The following is a 14,488-nucleotide window of genomic DNA, read 5'->3' as shown; positions in this document are numbered from 1 at the left end:
CCTACTCCTGCTGCTGCTGCTCCCACGTGCTGATGGCGCAGAGCAATTGGGGCCGGTGCCAGCAGTGGTTGCGAGAGGCAGCTGCTGGCCCCGATCATCCCTCAGGAGCTGGGGGAGGTGGAGAAGCCATGAGGGGCGATTGGGGCCGGCAGCCGCTGCTCGCACCCACTGACAGCGCCGAGCAATCAGGACTAGTGAGTGCTGGGTGGGACCGCAGTGTTTGGGAGCAAAGAATTTTCAGTAACCACCAGAGGCTCACCCCAATGACAGCAACCAGCACCCCACCTTGGTCTGGCACCCCTGATCACCTGCTCCATCATCCCACCATGGCTGATGCCCACCATGTTCCATGCTCTGCTGCCTGCTGCTGACACCCACCATGTTCCACGTGTGCTCCCTGGTGGTCAGTGCACATCATAGTGACTGGTTGTTTGGTTGTTCTGCTGTTTGGTCAATTTGCATATTAGGGTTTTATATATAGATAGATAGATTAGTAATGATGAGACTCTTGTCCTCCCCCTGTCGGTGAGGGGGTGCTTTTTAAGTTTTACTGTTAATCACAATGTTGGCTGGTGGTTTCTAGGAGAAACCTTTATCAACTCGGGGAAGTTCCCTTCTTTCTTTGCTAAAGGGTTTTTTAAAAAAGTTTTACTAGGAGAGGATATGGGATTTTTCAACATTTGTTTTGAGGATAATATCACTTTTCCCTTCTCACATCTTAATGCAGTGAATTACGTCCATAGATTGACGAATGCCCTGCCATCCTCACTTCTAGGACTGAACCCCATCTGCCATGAATCTGGTTTGCTTTAATTCTGATGGTCTGATGGCTTCTCCTGCTCTGGAGGTCCCATCTAGGCGCAGGGCAGGGGTCCATGTCCCTGTGACCATGGGCAGGAGGGGCCTGACGGGCCTCATGGCACCACTCACTGCCTTGTTCTGGCTGCGGTTCCACCAGGCAGCGACTAAGGCACCTACTGGCCTGGTCTGCCTCAGCCAGCTTCTGTGCTGTGAGGCCCACCATCAGGCAAGTTCTTGGTAGAGCCAGCCACCTCCCGCCCATCCTCTGGGCTCCCCATGGCCTGCTCACTGTCCTCAGTTAGCATCGCCCACTTTATGATGGCCCTGCCCTGCCTAGGGGAGCCTGGCGGCATGGCCTTTTCCGAGGTCACCTGCAAATGGGTGGGGTCCCCCAGGGGGAATCCACATCCTCCACCTACTCGGAAGGAGGGTTCCTGCACCCGTGAGTCAGGGCAGCCTTGAGCCTCCTGTGTCCCCTCCATGCCCAGCCGCTGAAACTGGGGCCTGCTGTCTGTCCTCTCATGGCATCTGTATAGCTGATCATTTGCAAAGTTGCACTTGGAGGTGCAGGACTGAGCACCACCGCAGGGCTAGGGGTTGAGTGCCACCTCTCACGAGGCCCAGTGCCAGTCTGGGCTCAGCTCGTGTTGGTGTAGGCCTCTGTGTAGATCTGAGCACAGGGTACTAGCTGAAATGATTTGCAGCCCTTAATCCCAGCAGAAACCGCTGTTCAAAGTTGTGGACACTTGGCTCCCTGTGAACAGTCGAGGTGGCTTGTCGTGACCTGCGGTGTGTGGCTCTGCTGCTGCCCCACGTGTGGTGCCCACCTGCAGATGGTGTGGGGCCCTGCGAGGACCCACCCTCCACCATGGGGTGTAGAAAGCCCATTAACGCAGGATGAGGGCAAAGGGAGGAATGGTCGGCATGTCCAGAGGACTGAACAGCAGGAGGCATCTTCAGGACCTTGCCCACCTGTCCTGAGAGCCCAGCCAGGGGTCTCAGTCCCTTCAGGGTCCCCCTGCTTGAGGCCTGCTCAACCAGGAGGCCATCCTTCTACACCAGCAGTCACCAACCTTTCGGACGTCATGGACCACCAGTTGGCAACTGCTGTGCACTGTGCCCTTTGGTCCCTGACTCATTTTCCCAGGGAACCCCCATGAGGCGAGATGAAGGTCAAGCATCGCTGTGACTCAAGGCTTCTTCATGCTCCTCCAGCCCCATTACAGCAGAACAGTCCCGAGTCCAGCGGCCTTTTGGGCCATGTGGGAGGTGTGGGCTAGTCTGTGTCTGGTCCAGCCCATGAGGGGCTCAGGAAAGTGTCTCTTGGATCCTTGCCCTGAAGTGGACCAGGAGGGCAGATGGCAGGGTCTTAGAGCCCAGGAGCCCCTTAAAGGCTGCCCCCTCTGAGCCCCCACAACTGGGTCTGGCAGCTCCGAGGAGGGACAGGCCTTATCTGGGCCAGCTCCTGACTCCCCCAGAGACACCTCATTGACAGACTAACAGTAAAATGAAGTAGAAAATTGCAAAGCCTAAGGAAAGACTTGGAGGCTCTTTGGACACAGTGTGGACTCTCCACACCAAGATTTTGATGATGGAAGCAGAATCGGCAGCACAAGGACCAAGTTTCCTGCAAATGCACTGCGGTTTTGCTTTCTGGGTTTTTTTTCTTTAAATTATAGGAGGAAGGAGCCCTTGGCGAAGTATAGTTTGGGACTTGCCAAGCCTAAACTATTTGAAAAAAAAAATCACAAGATTTTTTTTTTGCCTAAACTCTGAAAAATCTTTTGATTCTACTTGAATTCTGAGGTCTGTGCAGATGGCCCTGAGGAAAGCCTGGCCACTGGGCGGAGGTGGAGTCTGGGGCGGGGCTCCCCAATGTGACCACACATTGGGAGGTGGCCAAGGTAGGACTTCACCCCAACACCCTCCCCCACTGTGTCTTCTCCAGCTAAGGGCCCTGAAGCCTGGGGGGCTCATGGCGATGTTTACAGGCGCCCACCATCTTCACCTCACCCGAGGAGCACCTGGGTGATCGCCAGCCCCTGAGGTCTTGGAAGCCCTGGACAGCAGGACAAGTCACTCCTCAGCAGCTCTGGGAGGTGGGGGTCCAGGGTGGGGTCTTGTCAGGGTTTACCTGGCACAAGTTAGAGGAAGAGTCCACACAAGACCACCCTCACTCTGATACCAGTTTGTGGCCCCAATACCACCCTGGGGTCCCGTCATTCACTGGAAAGACTCAGCTCACGGAAGCCATTACACTTGGGGTTACCGTTTCTCCCTGGGGAATGGGGGCAGGTTCAGGTCAGTGCACAGGCTGAGTCTGTAAACACTGACACGAAGCTCTATGCTCCTCTCTCTGGGTCAGGAGAGCAGGACCTCCTGGCACCGACATGTGCCCATACGTACAGAGTACTGCCAACCACTGGCACGGTGAGCCTGGGATCCAGAGTTTACAAGAGGCCTGCACAACGTAGGCCCATTGATTGATCGATTGATTGATTACTCAAGTAGCTGCCCTCAGTCTGCAGACCCTCCTGAGGTGAACTGACCCATGTGACCCAGAGACCCCATCCTAAAGCACGTGGTCATTATTTGGCGTGGCTGGAGGCCCCTCTACCAGGCAGACCTTCAAAGAACTGTGAGTTCACCTTCCAGAAGCCCCTGGGCAGAGACTGGGCAACATTCTTTACTACACAGGCTGCCCTTGGGGTGCATGGGCCGGGGGGTGGGGTGGGGTGGGGGGAGGGAGGAAGAAGGGGGCCTGGAGGAGAGCAATGCACTTTCCCTGTGCCCTTGACCACAGGTCTCATGGCACGCCTGTGTTTATTTTTCTGTTCTGAGGCCTGTCCTCCTGTGGATTCCCTGGGTGGAGGTGTGGGAAGCAGAGACCTCTCGGGACCTGAGTGCTGGGGACCCCAGATGGCCGGCAGATCTTGCCTGGGGTGGACTCGGCTGTGGTCCGGGGCTGGCTGTGGACTCCACCACCCTGAGGCCAACAGGCAGGGGCAGGCAGGCCCTGCACCCCTGGGACCATTGCAGCCCTCCTACCTGGTCCCAAAGCAACTGGGGACAGTAGTGGGTGCACAACCCCAGGAAAATGGAGCCCCACCCCAGGTCCTTGCAGGTAGGAGGAAGACGGAGGAATACGGGTCACCAGCTCCCTGCCACCAGCCCCTTTCTTGAGAAAGAAAGCAGTGGAAGCAGGTCATTCCAGAATCTTCTCTGTCCGCCCTGGGTGATTGATGACTGAGCTGGGGCTGCCTGCCAGGGATCGATGCAGGGGGAGCAGCTGGGCTGCCTGGCATGGCTGCAGGGGCTCCCTGCCCGGCCCCACTCCCCCCTGCCTGCAGCATAGGCCAGCTCCATCCCTCCATGGTGGACGAGGAGGAGAGGATGGAGCTGGGCCTCACTGGCCTTGCTCCTCTCTTGCCTCTTTCTCCTTCTCTGGGCATTGATGAGGTTTGAGTCCATCGGTGGTGTGAACACTTTATTTTTAGTAGAAAAAGCCTAATTAAAAGAACAACTTATAGCCTGACTGGTTTGGCTCAGTGGATAGAGTGTCAGCCTGCAAACTGAAAGGTCCCAGGTTTAATTCTGGTCAAGGGCATGTACTTTGGTTGTGGGCACATCCCCAGTGGGAGGTGTTCAGGAGGCAGCTGATCGATGTTTCTCTCTCATTGATGTTTCTAACTCTCCATCCCTCTCCCTTCCTCCCTGTGGAAAAAAAAAATCAATTATATATATATATATATATATATATATATATATATATATATATTTTTTTTTTTTTTTTAAAGAATAACTTACAGACCCCTACCTCAGTCTATAAAATGGACAAGCCCAAGTCTCTTGGACTGTTTCAGGAAGGGGGCTCACATCCCGCCCTTCTGGCCCACGATATCAGTTAGGGTTTGACCAGAGAGATGGGGCCAATGGAGACTTTATACACTTACAGGAGATGTGGGGGCTGGCCGGACAAGTCCAAATCCACTGATCCATACAGCAGGTCAGCAGGCTGGAAAGCCTTGGGCACGAGCAATGCTGCACTCCATGGCAGAACTCCCTTTTCTCCAGGAAACCTCAGTTTTTCTCGTAAGGCCTTCTCCTGACTGGATGAAGTTCGCCCCTGTCCTGGAGGGTCACCCTCTCTACTGAGCCAGCTGACTGTAGGTGCTGACCTCATCCACAAAACACCTTCACAGCAACGCCCACATTGGTGTCCTATTGAATCACCGGGGCTATGTTTTAGCCAACCGAATTCATAAACTGATCATTGCCCCTGGGCTGCCCAGTAGTGGACCCTCGCCTCCCCTCCTCATGGAACCTCATTTGCCATACGGGGAGTAGTCACCCTGATAACCGGGGCAGAGAGGGGAAGGGGGTCCCCGCCATCCCAGGACATGTCTTGAGAACCTGTCCCTGGTGCACTGGACCCGTCCAGGGCTCACCCTGCACTGGACCCAAAGGCCCACCGCCTCCAGAGGCTCTGAGCCTGGAAGCCTGCCCCTGGCAGACATCCTGGAGGCGGAGGCAAGATGAGGCTGCAGAGGCCTGTACTCACCGTCCGCATGAGGCCACTGCCCGGCCTCATGGCTGGTCAGGAGAGGGCAGAGCCGGAGCCCGATGTCCTGACTTGACCCAAAACCTTCTAGCCACCGTCCTGCCCATGGCTCATGGGAGCCAAGCTCTGTGTGCCCCTCCCTCTCCCAAGGCCACAGGGGCGGTCTGGGACTTGGTGGGCAGTGTCCGACCCCACCCAGAGTGGTCTGGCTCCTTGTGATGCGTCTGTCCCTCCCACCAAGATGAGGGCCACTGTCAGCTGCTCTATACCCAGGGGTGTCTGTCCAGTCCGGCTTTCCTTCCCACCCTCAGAGCAGCTGCAAGAAGCCTCCCCAGCCTGGCCTGGCCGCTCCTCATCCAGATGCCTCTCAGTCAGACCCAAGGCCTGAGGACAGCCAGCACGGGCCTTTGGGCTTGGGGCGCGGTCTCTGACGGCTCCCAACCTCAATCATGCGCTGGCTGGATCCCTGCTCAGGGCTGGGTCAGCTGGGACAGACCCCTCCCCTGTGGTCAGCCTGTCTCCCCACCTGCTCTTCCTCCCCTCCACATCCACATCGGTGCAGCCTGAGATCCAGAGGGAAAGAGCAGTGCCCCCACCAGCCAGGACATGACTGGTTATGGGGCAGTGGCTGGGCCTCACGGGGTGGGTGTGGGGGGCCAGGAGAAGCACAGGAGAAGCAGGTGCGCACCCCCCCCCACCTTGATAAGCATTCAGAGGATGGTGCCAGCAAGGGTGGGGGGCAGGGGTGCCCCGCGGGGTGCTGAGAGTTTGAGGTGAGGATGTTCAGCCTGCATGGACGGTCTGGGACATCATGGCCCTGACATGGCTCCTCGGAGCCCAGTAATCCCTGATAGGGGTCTCAGCACCCAGATCCCCACCCCCTGCTGGCCGGTCTGGGACCTGAAGACAGGACTGAGCTGGCACTGAACAGACCACAGGCTCCTGGGGCAGGGCCAGCGGGCCCTTTGTCCACACCCATGTCCCCTGGAAGGACCACCTCTCTGCTGGCAGGGATGAAGGCCGATGTCGGCAGGCAGAGTCGAGCACACCCTGCAGAGCTGTTCTGGGGGTCTTCAGGGACCCAGGGGGGCATGGCCAGATTGGGGGGTGGGGCAGGCCCTGGTCTGAGACAGCTCCAGCTTGGAGGCAGCTTGGGCAAGGGGCCAGAGGCCTGGCAGTGGGTTACATAACCCCTCACTGGCTGCCCCGGGTACTGACGTGTTACGTAACTGCAATGTGTTTGTCCAGACCAACGATGATCTTCCTTTGAGCCTATTAACTAAACTACAGACACACAAGCGTGCTGGGACTCTGCACTCCTGCCCCCGCCCCACGGTGCCCAGTGCAGGGTTTACACGCCCCTTCCTCCCAAAGGCTACAGCCAGCCTCATTCTCCTTCTGAATACAGGAGGGTCCCCGTGCCCCTGCCACAGATGCCTGCCTGGTGTCAGGCAGAATCAGGGGCCCAGGTAGGTTTTTCCTGTTCCCTCAAACCTGGCTGGCTAGGCAGAGCAGCTCTATCAAGCCCCCTGCACAGCCCCCAGTCCTCAGCAGGGCCTGGATCAACTGTGGCCCCCGAGTCCATGTTCCCTTCGTTCCGGGCTCAGGGGCTTCCAAACTGCCACAGCAGCCCCATCGGGCCCTTATGTATGTGCTAAAATGTCAGCCGTTTTCTGCTTATCTGCTTCGCTCTGCCAGAGGGGAAACTGTACGCCTTGTCAGTCCCCGAGGGGCTGTCACCATCAGATTTCAGCTCACCAGATGTCTTCCCCCCTCAGCTCCCCGCTGGATCCAAAATGATGGTTCTGAAGGCTTGTTCTTGTCAGGATGGGAGAAGCGAAGTCCCCGGGGCAGTCAGTTTGTGTCTAACATTTTACGGCCTCTAGGTTTTGTCAGGTGTGGAATGGCCTTCCTCACTCTAAGATGTGGAGTCACACCCTCTCCCATGGCTTCTGTGGATACGCTCAGTTTCATTGTTTGCATTCCTATCTTTGACTTTTTGGTGTCACAGGTGAGATCCCCCAGCTAGCTCTGGTTGTCCTAGCAACAGTCCCCGGCAGCTCCCAGGTGTCTGGTTGTCCTCTGGACTGCCTTGTCCAGACATCCATCCGTTTACACACATGACGATGCTTCATGCTTTAATTTGAACTTTTGCTTTTAATTTTAGCATTTTTTTTACTAGTGATTTTATTGGAATTACATTTGTTTTAGATGTGTCTATAGATAGCTGACGTCTGTATGCTGTGAGTCTATGTATACGAAGGAGTAGTTGGTCTTTGGATTTGTTCAAAATACAGCTGTGCTTTGGATGGTGGGCACACAATGCAATATACAGATGGTGTCTCCTAGAACTGTACACCTGAGACCTATATGATTTTATTAACCAATGTAACCCCAATAAATTAAGTATATATATTTATAGAGCTGAGTTTCGTGTATTTTTAAAATTTTCTTCGTGTGGAATTTTTAGGTGTCTTGTTAAGTTTTTTACTCAGGATTTTATCAGTTGTGTTGCCATTTTAATGAGACCTTCTCTTCCATTTTACCTTCTACAATTTCTTATTACGTGTATTTATGAATATTATTTCTGAGTTGATCATCATACAAAATTCTCCTTTGGTGTATAACAATGCTTACTTGGTTTTCTTAGTTGTTTTTCCAGGTCTGCGATCATATTACCTGAGAATAGAACTAATTTTACCAATCTCTTTTCCACATTGACCCTCTGGTTTCTTTCCTTTTCTCACCACTCCTGCGCCTTGGCAGCAGGGAGAGAGTGCTGATGGTGGTCTCGCTGGTCTCCGGGACAAAGGTGTAGTTGTCCCCATTAAGCATGATGCTGCCGTGAGGCCAAGGTAGGAGTCTGTATCAGGTGAGGAAGGTTTTCATCTATTTCTACTTGGTTCCCTTTTCAAATTTTCAATGAGAATGAACATGGAATTCCCTCAACATCATGAATTGCGCTAGTACCTGCCCTGCAATGAGCCCCTCTTCTCGAGAGTGTGAGACATCGAATTCTCAGAAACCCACTCCCGGCCTTTCCCAGCCTCTGGAGGCATCTGCACGTGGCCTGTGGCCCCTTCACCCCCTCCACCCCCTGCTGCTTCCGTCCTCCAGTCTCCTGCCCCAGAGTTTCTCCCACCTCAGGGCCTTCCACTTGATCCAGCTGCAAAGTCCCTTTCTCATTTGAGGGGACCCAGTCACAGGTTGTGGGGCTGAGGATGTGGATGTCTCAGGGGCATTATCCTGTCTGCCTTAGGGATTGTCACCAGTAGGGCTGCTGAGGACATTTTTTAAATAGGTTTTTACTGATTTATTTATTTATGTATGCATGTATGTATGTATGTATGTATTTATTTATTTATTATTTTTATAGAGAGAGAGGAAGGGAGAGAGATAGACACACTGAGGAGAAACATCATCGATCAGCTGCCTCCTGCATGCCCCCTCCTGGTGACCAAGCCCCAAACCAGGCCATGTGCCCTGACCAGGAATCAAACCAGTGACCTCTTGGTGTGTGGGTCAACACTCAAACACTGAGCCACACCAGCCAGCAGGACTTTCTTGCCTATTTGGCGGGGGGTGGGGGTGGGCTGGGGGGGGGATACATGCTCTACCATCTGCTGGGGACACCACAAGGGTGGGATTAATGGGTGAAAGTCGTGTTCAGTTTCCTGGCGCTAGTCTCCGGAGGCTTGGAGCCAGGACCATACCCGGGCCCTGACTGGGGTGCACTGTGCTGCCTCTCGGTGGCAGGGACACCCTCCTTCCAGGGGCCCAGCTCTTCACCTGCGGCAGGTGAGCACTTTGGGAGCCACGTGGCCTTCGTGCCCCAGCCTGTCCCCTTTGCCGGCAGCCTGGCTCCTTTGATGCCTGCGTCCCTCCTCCTGTCTGGGCAGGCACAACAGTCCCACATTCCAAGCTGTGGGCTGCTGAGGGCAGGGGTGTGGGCGCAGCAGCTGTGGGGACCAGGGCTGTGTCACCTGCCCGTCCACTGGCCTCAGGCTCCCCTTCTCCCAATTCAGACACTCCTTTGATCTCAGGCTCTTCTACCCACTGCCCTCAATTCTCAGATGGAGAAACTGAGGCTAGAGAAGGGAAGTCATTATGGAAAGTGGGTGAGGGGGTCTCTGACGCCTCCCTTCACTCCATCTCTTCTTTCCTGGTCTGGGAGGCCAGCTTCCACTAGGGAAGGGGCAGTTTTGGGGCCACCTAAGCCGTGTAGGGCTCCAGAGACAAAAGGCGATGGTGTCAGTGCCTCGGCAAGGATCCCAGGTCTGAGTAAAGCTGGAAGAGAGGCTGACCCTTGACCTGGAGCAGCTGGTGGGCCCCAGCATCGCTGTTCAAGCTGGCTGGTCACCCCCATCTTCCAGATGGGGTTTCTGGCTACTGTGGCTGTTCCCAGAAAGAGAACATCCCTGAGAAAGTTCTGACTAGGGGCCCCATGACTGGGGGGGGGGGGGGGGCGGTCAGCGGGTCATAGCCCTGGGGTCCACAAAGCTGATTTGTGCCCGGTGCCTGTGTGCTGGACAGAGCTCCCCTCTCCATATGCCCAGGAGGCACTTGGCCAACAATGGGGTCTGCCGCCCACAGACCTGGACTCAGTCCTGGCTACTCCCCCTGCCTGGCTGTGGCTCTCGGGCCAGTTGCCAACCCTTTTTGAACTTCGCTTTCCTCATCGGAAAGAGGTTGGTAATAGCCACTTTCTGGGGCGCGGTGGCAATGGGATGACATGCACATATGAGAAGTGAGTGCAGGACCGATGCTGGGCCTCGGAGCAGTGGGCCTCCCAGCCAACAAACCCATTAGAAACTGCACGTGCCTGCTGTAATGGAGCTCGGATGGCAGCCGCTCAAAACACTCGAGGCTGGCTCTCTCAAGCAGTGTGGGGGCCATGTGGTGGCTCTATGACCTCATCAGGGCCCAGGCTTCCCCGTCTCGCTGCTCTGCCATCCTCAGCACAGAGCTTCCAAGCTCAGGGCTGCCTCACGGTCAGACATGATGGCTGGGCCCCCCTCCTTCACATCTGCTTTCCAGGTGGGAGGAAGGGAACAGACCCAGGGGACCCTCTGAACTGAGTTGGCCCTCCCTCGGGAGCACTGCTGGAAGCCCGATGGTATCATTCTGCCTTCCTCTTGGCTTCCTTGCACTATGGGGAGGCTGGGAAATGTCTTTGCTCCATAAAATCAGAGTTCCGTACTGAGGGTGGAGGGAGAGTAGATGTTGAGGGGCAGAGAGCAGGGTCTGCCACTGCTGCTTTATCATCTCGAAGTGCGCCCCCGCCCCCCCCCCCCCCCCGGCACTGGGCATAGCGGATAGACAGGACTCTGAGGGAAGGTGGCTTCCTGGAGCCCAGGGTGGGAGGCCCAGGTAGTGGCTGGGGACGGACGGGGCTTTGCACACAGTGGCTCCTTCAGGCCCCACAAGATCCCGAAAGCCGCCAACATCACTCACTCCGTCCCACAGATGAGGTTCAGAGGGGTCGAGCAACTGCCCGATGACTCAGCTGGTACATGATGGGCTGACCTCACTGCAGGGCCTGACACCAAGCCCAGCTCTCGCCACAGCCCCTGCCCGACCCCTGTGCCCAGACTTGACCACTGCTTTGGGAAAGGCCTCTCAGCCCAGTCCCCAGCCTCCCCCCACCCGCTGCCTCCTGGTGCAGCTTCTAGGTCACGATTCCATGCTTCCATCTGTTGTAAAAGTGACTCAAATACGGCCACAAAACATCTGGGAAAGAGAAGAACAAGCAGCGTGATGGCGGGGCTGGCATTTTGGGGTGCTTGCTTCCAGTCCTTTACCCCGACGAGGCCTTTTACCTTGTTCCTGAGGGTGCAGCTCCCCAGCTTCCTCCCTAAGCATCGGACAGACCGAGCTGGTCAGCCCCTATTTTTAGATGGTCCTCGGAGCTGGGGCTCCGGGTGACTGTGGGCAACTGGGCCGGACTCCTCCAAGTGGTGGTTCAAGATGTAAGAGGGTGAGCGAGGGACGCGGGCCAGGCCGGCATTTCCTGTGCTCACTTTGAAGAAGTGGCAACAAAGGACGGGCTGTGGGCGGAGGGACTGCTGAGCTGGTCTGGCTGCTGCGAGCAAGATGGGCAGGCAGGCCTGGGGGACCTGCGGTGGGACGGCTGTCCTTGAGGCCTGCATGTCCGGGGAGCCCTCCCGGCCACTAGAATGGGATGGCCACTCTCCAGGCACCCTCCCTGGGCCATGAGGCTAAGCAGATGGTGCACAAAGGCCAGTTGGCCTAGCCAGCCGCTCCCATTCAGGTGGGGTGGGGGTGCACCCCTGGAGCTCAGAGAGGAGGACCCCACCTGCCAGCTGCACAGGGTCTGGGGTGGGGGGGGTGCGGGTCCTCAATCCTGGGGACAGAGAGGGCAGGTCTGAGGACCCCAGACCTGGCTGGTCATGTCAGTGCTGATGTCCAGGGCAGGAGGCTTTGTGAGCTGTCTCTGACCACAGCTCTGTAACCCAAACTAGATCTCATTGGATCCTATTCAGGAAGCGCCCCCCCACCCCGCCCCCGCCCCCAACATGGCTTCAGTTGCTTCAGGATGAAATCCAAACTTCTCCCTTCCAAGCCTCTCATTTCTGTGAACTTGCCCCAAACCATCTCTGTGGGATTGCAGCCCTCCTGGCCTCACTCTGTCCTGCATCCAGGCGGGGCCAGCCTCTGCAGGTGCTTACTGTGAAGACAGAAATCCAGCCCAGAGGAGCTCAGCAGATTGAGAATTTATTGTCATGTGTGACACCGAGTTGTCTGCCTCGTGAGCATGGTCCCCAGGGCGGTGTGGGGGGAACCAGGCAGTGAGAAGACCCATCCCAATGCCTGGAGTAGAGGGAGGCCAATGGCCACGCCCTCACCCGGAATCCTGGCTCCACCTCAGCTCAGTGCTCTAGGCCCTGGAATCTGAGGTCAGCATCTGGGTGTGTGAGCCACACTGTGGGGCCTGGAGCAGGGGGAGGCGGCTGCGGGAAAGGCTTGGACCTGGTGAGGAGCTCAGCACTGGTCCTGAGGCCCAGCAGGGGAGGGTGTGGCTGAATTTGCAGCTGGGAAAGTTCCACATGGAGGCTGATGAAAGGGGCTGCCCTGACTCCTGGGCAAGACAGAGGCAGGTGTGGGTGCAGCCTCCTGGACAGCCAGCCACCTGGGCTCCAGTTCACCTGGTGTCTAGTTCCTGCCACCTCACCCCATAGCCAGCCACCCATCAGCATCCCTGCTTCCCCAAAGCCCTACAGCAACTCACTCACCAACATCAGTCTGAGTGAGGAGAATGTGGGGGGGTCTCCTGGACCCTGATGTCGGGGCAGACCCCACAGAACTGGGCAGCTCCAGGGGGTACCCCCACTGCACTCCTCCACCTATAAAATGAGAGATCTCATCTCCAAGCTCCCTCCCTTTGCAGGGATATACCTGGGGGGTCCGGGAGCTCTGATGGGCCCCCCCAGGGAAGAAGGGACTTGGTGCTCCGTGAGGACTGTATGACACCAGTTTCTAAATACCCCGTTCAGCCACACTGAGGCCTCTTTGGGACCCACTGCCCATGGCCAGCAGGCAGTCGGACCTGGCCATCAAGATACATTTGGTACCTTGGGGACCCTCTCCTGGGCAGTCCCACCCCTCCCCAGTGGCTTCAGGACTGCCCGACGCCAAGGGCCCCCACATTGTCCCTTCCATCCACATATGCCCCTAACACCCCTCCAGGGTCCCCCTGGGGCCCTCCTCCCCTCCTGGCTTTCAGGTGACCCTCCTGTCCGGCCCCAGCTCCTGCTGTGTAAAGGCCTGGTCATCTCTGCCAGCTCACTGCTCAGCTCCAGGCTGGCCCCTGCCCAGGCCTTCTTCATGCTGCAGCCAGACAGGTCCTCCCAAAATACCAGTGTGGTCAGTCCTGCACCTACGTCACCCTTGGCATACAGTCCAGTGTTGACCCTTTTTAACCCAGGCCAGCCCTGCCTGACCTCCTGATGACCCCCAGCCCGAGGGTGTGTGGACCCCTGAGGGTCCAGTCTTTCCCTGGCCATGCCTGGTGAACACCCACATTCCTCAGATGCTTGGCAGCTGGGCCACCCACACCTCTGGACACCTCACTCAGGGCTGACCTGGCCTGCAGAACGCTTGCTTCCTGGTCATAGCTCTGACACCCCTGCTGTGGGTGGGGGTGCGTCGGTTCCTCTGCTGGACTCCTGTTAGGTGCGGTCAGTGCAGACGGTGTTGATGAGCTGGAAAAGGTCTGGGAGGTCTGCGGGACTGGTCACAGCTTCCCTCCCGGGGAAGACCCACCTGTGGCCAGGTGAGCAGGCGTGAGGGGAGGTTGGCCAGCAGTGGCCAGAAGCCCCTGCTGGGAGAGACCCTTGTCCCACAGGCAGGACAGTTGTTCCCAGATCTCATGCCCTCCCCCATCCTTCCCTGTGCCTGAGAAAGGCCCCACTTGTGTATTCAAAATGGCCACCATGTCCAGGGCCCTGGCGGCTACAGAGGAGCTTTGATGGCTTTCGTCAAGAGGTGTCCCTCAGGGTGCCCCTCCAGGTGGGCCCACCCCCCCTCCGCGGCCTCTCCTGAACCGGCCACAGCTAACAGGTTCTCTCCATGGAGAAGACTTCTGGGATTGGGAGGCCGTGACTCAGCAGTGGCAATGACTCAGGAACTGCCAGATTCAGGATCCAGCCATCTGAGATGGCATGACTCAACTGTTTTAAAGTCCTATGATGCATTGATCTGAAAACACAGGGGTTGGCTATATTAAGGTTCTCTGTTCAGTTTCCAGATACGACTGATACGTGAATATTCTGATTGAAAGGCCAAGGTTACATTAATCTGTGATTTTAAATTTTACTCTTCTAAGGATAACAGAAATCTTAGAGCACTCAATTGCTGGAAGTGACAGACTAATGTTTAAACGGTCATGTATGCATTTGTTTCTGTTGTAGAATGAAGAATAGTTCAGCAATTAGGAACCCAGGAGACTTTTAGGGTGAAAGACAAGAGACACAAGTAGAAAACTTCATTAAGAATGGGGCCCCATTCAGCTTGAATAGTGAATGTCAGGATGAACTCCCTCATTGTTCTCTGCAAGCATGTGTGTTTCCCAGCTGGCCCCACAGAAAAGCTGCAGCCTGACTGGCG

Source organism: Myotis myotis, unplaced genomic scaffold, assembly GCF_014108235.1.
Source record: "Myotis myotis isolate mMyoMyo1 unplaced genomic scaffold, mMyoMyo1.p scaffold_m19_p_8, whole genome shotgun sequence".
In the NCBI taxonomy this organism is placed as follows: domain Eukaryota; kingdom Metazoa; phylum Chordata; class Mammalia; order Chiroptera; family Vespertilionidae; genus Myotis; species Myotis myotis.
This window is presented reverse-complemented; position numbering follows the sequence as displayed.